A 9155-nucleotide genomic window follows, 5' to 3' on the forward strand; every position below is an offset into this window, starting at 1 on the left:
TTGCCTCATTTCACAGAAGAAATGGACATATTGATAACACCAATCTCATTAATACTATGTTAAAAGCATTGATACCTGTAAAATAATAACTGGTACCTAACATATTTTTTCAATGCCTATTAACTAGTATTATTAATATTTGGAAGGGGAGGCAGGTTTTCACTATATTGAACAATATTACTACCCTGTTCTCCCAAATGCCAAGAAGTATTAACAACACTTATAAATATTAATAACAATGGAAAGTTGAATAACTTGTTCTGGAACTCAGAGCTATGCAGACATATTTGCAAAAAAATTTAATGTAATGATGATCAATTATGTATAGGGAAAAGATGATTTTTTTAGAATACAGGAAATAATTTGAACACAAAATATAGAGATAGCTGGGAAAAAAATCACCTGTTGATATCTATAGTCTTTTCATACATAGAATTTACTAAGTGAAGCCACCTGAAAAGAAATTAAAATAATCCCTGAACTGTTTGAGAAGATGTCATTCAAAATATTGCTAAATAATAAACTTTCATAAGATGTTGTAGACTATTTAACTAAAGACTTGTTACGTGTGTTTAGCTGTATTTCTTTAATGATGTAAGGATATGTGTTTAATTATGTAAAGGTGTGTTGCTGTTGTGAATGCCTGCCTAAGACACCAGATTGGTCTAATTAAGAGCTGAATGGCCAGAATCTAGGGGAAGAGGATAGGAGAGGCCTGTGGGCAGAGAGAATAAGGAGGAGGAGGAATTTAGAGGCGAACAGAATGAGAGAAAAGAACTAGAGAGAGAGAGGGAGATGCTCGGGGCCAGGCAGACAGACATGGAAGAAGCAGAAAAAGTCAAACATACAGAAAAAGAAAGGTAAAAAGCCTTGAGGCAAAACATAGATGAAGAGAAACAGTTCATTTATAAGAGATAGCAAGAAAAGAGGTAAGCTAAGGCCAAACATTCAAAACCTACTAAGTCTCTGTGTCTTGACTTGGGAGCTGGTACGGTATAGGATGAGAGCTATCTTTCAGGAACCTGGTCATAGAATATGATTTGAGAACAGCACCCCATTCAATTTAAAATAGTTTCTGTGGGAAAGGAGTAGCATGCATTGAATTTGACGCCATTTGCTTTGCAGCTCTGCCCTGGCTCCACACTCAGTGAGGGAAATAGCTGAGTGGTTAGCACATTCACTCTTTTCAGATGGTGCAGGAGCAGCAACTGGGGCATGCTTGTCAGGAAACTCATTTCAGCATATGTGACTTAATCTTCTCCACCACAAACACTGTTGTGCCATAGATCTGCCACGAAATGTCCCTGTCCCTTCATGACTTACGCAGGGATGTCTGAATGCTTTGCAGAAGTCTATGCCCTACGTGTCAGTTTTGCGGTTGGATGGATTTGTTTGTGTCTTCTGCATTTTGGAATACTTTTACTGTGAATGATCTATGTTCCCTCAAGGCAGTGTTTTCAGTGTGTCACTGCAGCCATCGTGTTAAAGTGCAAGGCCATATGTCACCCCTTACAAATTATTTAACCTCTATGCCTCAGACTCCTCATTTGGAAAATGAGAATGAATGATTACAATAGTGCATATTTTATGAGTGTGGCACAGAATTCATACTTGTTAACTGCTATTATTTTAAATTAAATATATAATAAATATATAATTTAAAAATTATTTTAAATTAAATATTAAATATGTAATTTAAAAATGTTTTAAAAACTCAAAGATGAATGAGACAGATTTATTCTCTACCACACGATTATATTGAACTTAGAGTATAGAATGTTTAAGTGAACCATTAGTTGATAACAATAATATACTAGTCAGATTCCTACTAAGGGCAATATTTGAACAAAGCTAGTTTTACAAATTCATCTTTGTTTCCAGTCCAGCGGGCTAGGAAGAGAATTTCTTCAATCCATCTGACAGATGGCTAGACTTTTACTAATCTATGTACGGGGAATATTCATGTGCAGAGTAGTAGTGAGGGAAGGGAGATAAACAGACCAAACCATCCTTGTCATGTTGATTCCGGTGAAGGAGGGGTAGACGAAAGATGGGAAACCTTAATAGAAAGCTCGGTTATAACGAAGAAGGAAAAGGAGGAACACTATGCTTGTTTCCAACATAAAATGGCAAATTTTAAATTTATGGAAGTGGTTTCCTGTTCTGCCATCAAAGCATGTAATAATACAGAGAAAAATAGCTGTTATCTAAACCAACAGACTCACTCAACACAAAACTATTCCTCTGCCTTGGAATTCACTTATTAATGCATCTTTTATATGCAAACTTACATAAGCTGCAAACACATATATTACTGTTTTCTGATCTAACAAACTAAAATTTATGAGTGTAAATGCAGGATTCTGGTTTCGGGTTTGGTGACTTTGACTCATGTTCTCAAATTACAAAATTTATTGATTTGTTAAGCTCTTTTTAATTAGTCATGACAATGTATTATAAATTATTTAACGTGTTTCAAACTTAGAAACTGAGAATGTATTTTAATAATGTTATGAATAATTATAAGAATAAATACTACAGACATTATGGAATATTTTTAATACACACATGAACATACACACACAGAAACACACAAAAAACATTAAATCAAAATGAACAGACACGTTTGTCTCATTAACACGAATAGCTAACACAATAAGGCATATAAACAGACTTGACAACCTTTTAAGATACAGATTAAGTACAATGATAAATCCAAAATTGCATTTCATTCTAAAAGTAACCTAAGTAGAAGTGACAGTGGCACTGCTAATCTGCACTCACTCCTGGGAAGTAAGGCACAGCTGTGTGAGGACATACCGAGAGCACGTGACAGCTATGACCTGGGAACCCCGTGCAATGTGTTGTTGTACCTGTCTACAAGACATATGGTTTAGATGAATAAAAATATTCTATAATTTGTTCACCAACCACCCAAACAGGGTTTGACTCGGGAATGGAGCTGAAGACCAGAAAGCAGAGGCCAAGTAAGAATGTTAGGTGTTGGTACTTTTGACTTCGACAGTCTACGTATTTGTTTCAAGGCCCTTGCTAATCATTCCCATGGTGCTGTTTCATAAACCTGTGGATTTACACAAAAGTGCTTCTTTAGGTAGGAATCCAATACATCCAAAATTTAAATCACAAAACTCCTATAACAATAGGAATTTTTATATCAAAAAATTTTTGACCAAAAGATGCTGAGAAAAATATTGTAGATTTCTGAAAAACCTGTAAATTGTATTATGAAAAGTTGAATAAAATAAATGGAAAATATGCATTTCTTAATTTTTAATTGAGATTGATTCTGATGCTTAGCAAATGTAGTTTTACCTATTATTACTAGTAACATAATGAGTGGCAATGATTGAAATAAGTGACTTTAACATGTGCACTCCTAAATCATATATATATATATGTAAATTGAAACTGTTAATTCTTCTAAAATCTTTCTCATTTTAAGCAAACTAGTTCTCTTGAGTTCATGTATGATTTAATACAAAAGAAATAAATTAAAGAATAATAAATATTGCTATCTTCTTTTAACCATTTGCATTGATAAATTCTGAATTGTTGGGATTCTGAATTCATGGTTGGGAAATTATCTGCTGTCATTTAAATTTCAGTTGCCATTTGATCGCAATATACTGTTTCTCTATGGACTCAAGATTCTTCAAAGGCCATACAAAATACACATATCAAGTGAGATGGATTTTAGGTACACGTAAGCTAAACTATGTAGGAGGCAAAGGTTAGCATAGTGAAATTGTGGTGTTTATTGATAAACTGAATTTGACTCTGTGAGAACAGAGGTAGAACAGAAGGGAGCAACTTATAATATATAAGCTTTCTTTGAGTGGGAAATTTGAGTCCATGTCAGGGAAGGTTTCTGATGAATGTTACCAGACCACTGTCCTGCGTTAAAGAATAAGTTCTGGTGGAGTGGAGACCTCATTCTTAGTTCTCCGAGAATAATTCTGAATCCACATTTTTTCTGTGTGACTGGGAACTCATCAGAAGCATGAAACTTCTTAAGAATACAGGCTTTGAATTTAGCGCTTATCTTTAATAAATACTACTTAAGAATAGATTCAATAAGCATTTCTTAGCGAAAATGGGCAAATTAGTGAGTTATGAATGGATGCTCTCAGGTAAAACTGACTAGCGTCTTAAGATGATAAAAACCATTTATAACCGAATAACAAAGACTTTTTTTTTGCACTGAGTGGCACTCCCATGCATGAGCCTGCTTCTTCAAGCATCATTTAACAAAAGATAGAGTCTTTCCTTTCATCATTCCGGGGAAACTGTGCTAGTATCCACATACTCCAGGTGAGGAGACACAGAGAGGTGAGGGAAATGGGGAAGGAAAAGCTAGAGTCCTGGACTTGACTCCCTCCCAAGAGTTTAATCCACTCCCCCACATTCCAATTTACAGTAAAATGAAATTGGCACATTAACCTGAAAGGAAAAAGAAAGAGAGAAAATGACCAAATTTATTCAGTAAATTCAGGCATAATAAATAAAACCGAGTTTATTCATATCTGAAAGGAGTTTGGCTGTTGAATAGAAAAATTAGCTTATTCTTTACTTAGTGAGAGAAAGGGCAAAGAAGTCTTAAAATCCTAGGGAGTTGAATTAGCATAAAGAACAGGCTGTGTTAATGGTGAGGTGGCTTTCCTAAGCCCTGATGGGAAAACATAAGGCAGCATTCTCATTCTTCCTGCCTCATCCGAGCACCCCAAGTCCTCCAGGCACTCCCCAGATTGCGAAGGTTTTCAGTGCATGGAGGAATGTACCAAATCGGCAAGGGTTGGGTCAGGATATGTGGGTGAGGCATCCGTGGAGCCAAGCAGAAACTTTCTACTTCATTTGAGAAATTCCTAATCCTTTGTCATTAAAAAGACTTGGAAAGCATCGTGCCTATTTCTGACAAAGTGACCTGCATTGCAAATACTCTCAAAACAAAATCTCTCATGAGGCAAGTAAAGCTTAGATGGAAGACATAGGGAAGGGATATGATGGCATAAGATAAACAAAACTTAAACCCTGCAGGACCACCTGAAGTATAACAAATGAAAAGTGTCAGCTGTATCTAAGGGTTCAAAGAGAATTTAAAATGTAAAGCAAGAAGGTGTTACATAGAGAAAGGACATGAAGCATTCACAAATTCTTTCTGATCCAGATTAGCTCTGGACATTTCCCTTAGAGCTTGTGGCATGTTTACATGAGTAGATTTGAACCATAGTTACTTGGAGTATTGTGTGCTGGTTTGCTCTTTTAAAACATACAATGTTATTATTGTGTATTTAACAAAATGGCCTGTGCTATGCTTTAACCAAGACAAGTCATTAAAAGCCTTTTTTTTAAAAAAAAAAAAAAGATTTAATTCGATATGTTACAGACCACCCAGTTCTTCCTCAAGCTTTTATTGAGCATACCAGAGCAGTGTGAGCATACTTACCCATCGTCCATGATGGTGTTGTAAAATGAACCAGTGTTAAGTGCCAAAGCACCTTGTACCATTTTTCCATTTCTAAAGCACATGTGAAACTTTCGGACACTTCCTTTAGTAAGCTTCCTGTGAATCTATTCATAAAGTTTGTCAAGTTTATTTAATCTTACTGTCCAAAATCAGCACTGTACTATTGTTGGTGTAGGTATTTCCAACTAATGTTGATGTGATAAAGAATTTTTGTAAGTCATTCCATCAAACCCCTGCTTATTCCATATGAGTTAAAAGTAAAAAACCAAAAAGGTACCTTTGAATTGACAACTGCACTGTCTTTCACAAGACAGACTAGTGGACCACCCAAAAGTAAGGCACAATCAACTTGATCAGCAGAAAACAAGTTTAAATACATCGAAACTCATCCACAAGAGAAGTCCTTGGGTAACTCTAATCATACAGACAAGTACCTCCAGAATGCCACGAGATAAAGAAAGGGAGAAAGTGGAGAAATTGGTGTATCACAGTCTAAATGAACTGCAAGAGGTTAAAAAAAAAACCTTTTTAAAAAATAATATTATGGGGCTAAGGAATTACTCAGTCACTGAGAGAGCACACTTGCTGTTGCTCCAGATTCGTTTTCCCAAACCCATCATGGGAGCTCACAAATATTAATAACTCCTGTTCTAGGTCTGGTGCATCTGGGCTCACCTTAGCTACCAGCAGACACTTATACTCAATCTGCACTTCCCACACCAGATACACACGCGTGTGCTTATTAAAAATAAAAAATGATTGACATAATCAAGGCATGGTAGGTACTGGAAATATTTTCGTAGAAATACTGGTAGTAATTCTCTGCTTATTCTCAGTGTGGTATCATGATCCATCAAAATATCCACAGCGTTTAGAGACTTGTAATGTAAAATGACTGTGCTTTAAGCAGATGCACCCATATATTCATGTGTTAAATATTTGATACATTTAAGTATAAAAGTTTTATAAATTTATGGGCAAGTCTGAAGAGCTATAATGTTAGAATAACTTTAGAGAACATGTTAACAGGATTGGGTTCAAATGACCGGCTTTGTGAATAAAAGTTAGAATGGAAAGAATTTTTCTTTAAGTCAAAATAAATGGACAATGTTTAAATATCAAACCATAAATATTTTAAAGCGAGTTGCTTTCCTGCTTTTTAATGTGAGTACCATAGCAGATGCGATGATGGCACAGTAGGATGGCTGATACAAAACATGGCATTTTATCAATGGAGCATATTACAAACTCATTAGCCACACTTCCATATATGCCCAAAGCCCTCAATGACTATGGGTGTGGAATATCAGAATTACTAATCATCCTATTTTAAATTTCAAAAGACATTCTAATTTTATTCTCTTCATACATAGCTGACAAACTGAGCAGAGATTCCCCTCTTTTACTAGAAACATCTGGATTTATTTGGGGATAATATAAGATACACTTATTTGGCTTCTCATTCTTAGATTGATGTACTATTAAGTAAAAACCCAAAAAAAAAGGATCTTGACTTTATATAAGAACATATTTTATGTATGACTGAAGTTTCACAACACTCTGAAAAAACCATCAGATGTTATGTTTAAAAATAAAATTAAAAGCATTTTCTGACATAGCACGCATGAAAAATTGGAAATCCAAGCATCTTCAATAGAAGTTGTAGAGATTGTATGTCTCCTTGGAGTGTGTCACCCACTTAACACAGCAGAGAACAAGGCCCTATACTGTAAGCAAAAAGTACAGTGAAGGGCAGTTGTAAATTTACATAAGAATAGTTCATAAACATTTTGGTCTTTCCATAACAGCTTATATAAAATGAATAAAAAAAACCTCTAGACAGCTGTCATCACTCTTATTGGAGCACTTATCACTTAAATGCACACAGACACATCTATACAGCAATAAACTGATACACTGTTACATGGATATTGAACTAGGTTTTACTGCCTATAACTGAGCTCTGCATTAGCCAATCAACATTATTCACACTTGAGATACTCATACATTATGTATTCGTGTCATGTCATATCTATAAAAACATGAAAATATAACTTTACATTATTTCAATTATTTACATTAGTTCAAGCTTGACAGAGAAAATTGATAAGTTCAATTTTTGGAAGAGTAGGGCCCAGAGGTACAATAAATAGCATTGATTGTATATAGTCATCTCTTTCATAATTTTTAAAAACTCATTGTAAGTACAATATGGAAATAATTAGTCTGCAATTTGGTCATTCTAGCATTTATTATTAAAACTCAAAATGTACCTCCAATATCCCTGATGAGTAACGTGCTAAGATTATTTTGTATGACTGTGGAATTTGCAGAAGGGATAGCAAAATTTAGTGCAGATTTTCAAGAAGCTGCATGCTACTGTGTAAAATGCAAGTGGCTACTGCTACGTCTTAGAATTCCCATCCTTGTCTTTGAAAATGACCAATAGAGAAGCTCTACAAAGCACTTGGTCAGACACCAAATATTACACAGAAATTTTTAAGAGAAAAAAATTGCAATTATAAATCTTTAAGGTAACTACTGGGTGTCAGTTGCTTTTTAACACTAAAGTAAATTTATTTGGAGGACATTAGTGGAAATAATAATCATTTTAATGAAGGAAATATAGTTGACTTAAATCTATGAACTAGAGCAATATAATCCCTTTAGTAGGAAGTTACAGAGATGGGATAATATCCATATTAGACATATTAAAGTGCTCATTCTACCTGAGGCATAAATAAAAATAATATATTATGGTTGATTTTATAGATAGAAATGGAAAGAAGCTATATTGTAGGTGACTAAAGTATTCAAACACCGATGTTAGTTCTTATAATTTTAAAACTAAAAATGTATACATAGATTAGAGAATTTGGCCAGTGTGCAAATATCTGAACAGCTCCCTTCAAGGTATTTTTGACTTCATTGATAGTGACTACTGCCCCTCTGTAAGCGTAAACATTTCAGTGCTGGAAATTTAGGCATTCAGATATTTGCTTATAAATTTGGTTTTTAAATCTATAAGCATTTATCTATATAGATTAAATGCTTTTTAGTTAAGAGATACTTTATTATACATAGCATGATTTACAGAACAAAAATAGTTTTAGATCTACTATTTAGGGAAAATTCCTACCTGAAAAAAATAAAGAAATCTTCCTGCCTTTTAGAGGAGGACCCTTTTCTTTGGAATCCTAAAGACTACATATTAATGTCTTTAAACTCATGGGATTTATGACCAAACTGTAGCTAAGCAAAATTAATTTGACCACTTGCAAATAAAACAATAGAAAAATGTTTATTTCAAATGTCAAGCATTGCCAAGTAGTTTCATATTAACACCAAATGTTAAAGAATAGGATACATTAAAGTTTTAATAACAATATTAAATTACAAGACTGGACTCTCCTCTGTTTCCTTCCTCAGCATTTACATATTTGGCTTTGAAAAATACGGAACTGATATCGTGGACCTTTTCTCAATCACTTCCCACTCAGTTTGACTTTTTGTTTGTTTGTCTTAACCAACCAGTTTGGAAGCAAATTTATTTAAAAGCCAGTTTGTCTGTGAAAATACCTAAAAATATTTTTTTTACTTTAAATGTTTTTTTTTCTTTCTTTCTTTTTTTTTTTTTATAAAACAGGTCACATCTTGATGCAGTTGGTGT

General features: G+C 34.2%; 1 protein-coding gene across 4 annotated transcripts in view; it reads right to left on the reverse strand.

The window, feature by feature from the left end:
• Positions 1 to 2550: 2550 nt before the first annotated feature.
• The window catches only part of Gria2 (glutamate ionotropic receptor AMPA type subunit 2), a 120838-nt gene continuing 114233 nt past the window's right edge, over positions 2551 to 9155 (reverse strand). For all 4 annotated transcript variants that reach the window (XM_005344130.3, XM_005344129.3, XM_005344134.3 and 1 more), the window contains one exon: positions 2551 to 9155. This exon is cut by the window's right edge and continues 487 nt beyond it. The gene's annotated coding sequence lies outside the window, so the exon portion shown is untranslated.

Source organism: Microtus ochrogaster, chromosome 1 (genome assembly GCF_000317375.1).
Source record: "Microtus ochrogaster isolate Prairie Vole_2 chromosome 1, MicOch1.0, whole genome shotgun sequence".
Taxonomy (NCBI): Eukaryota; Metazoa; Chordata; class Mammalia; order Rodentia; family Cricetidae; genus Microtus; species Microtus ochrogaster.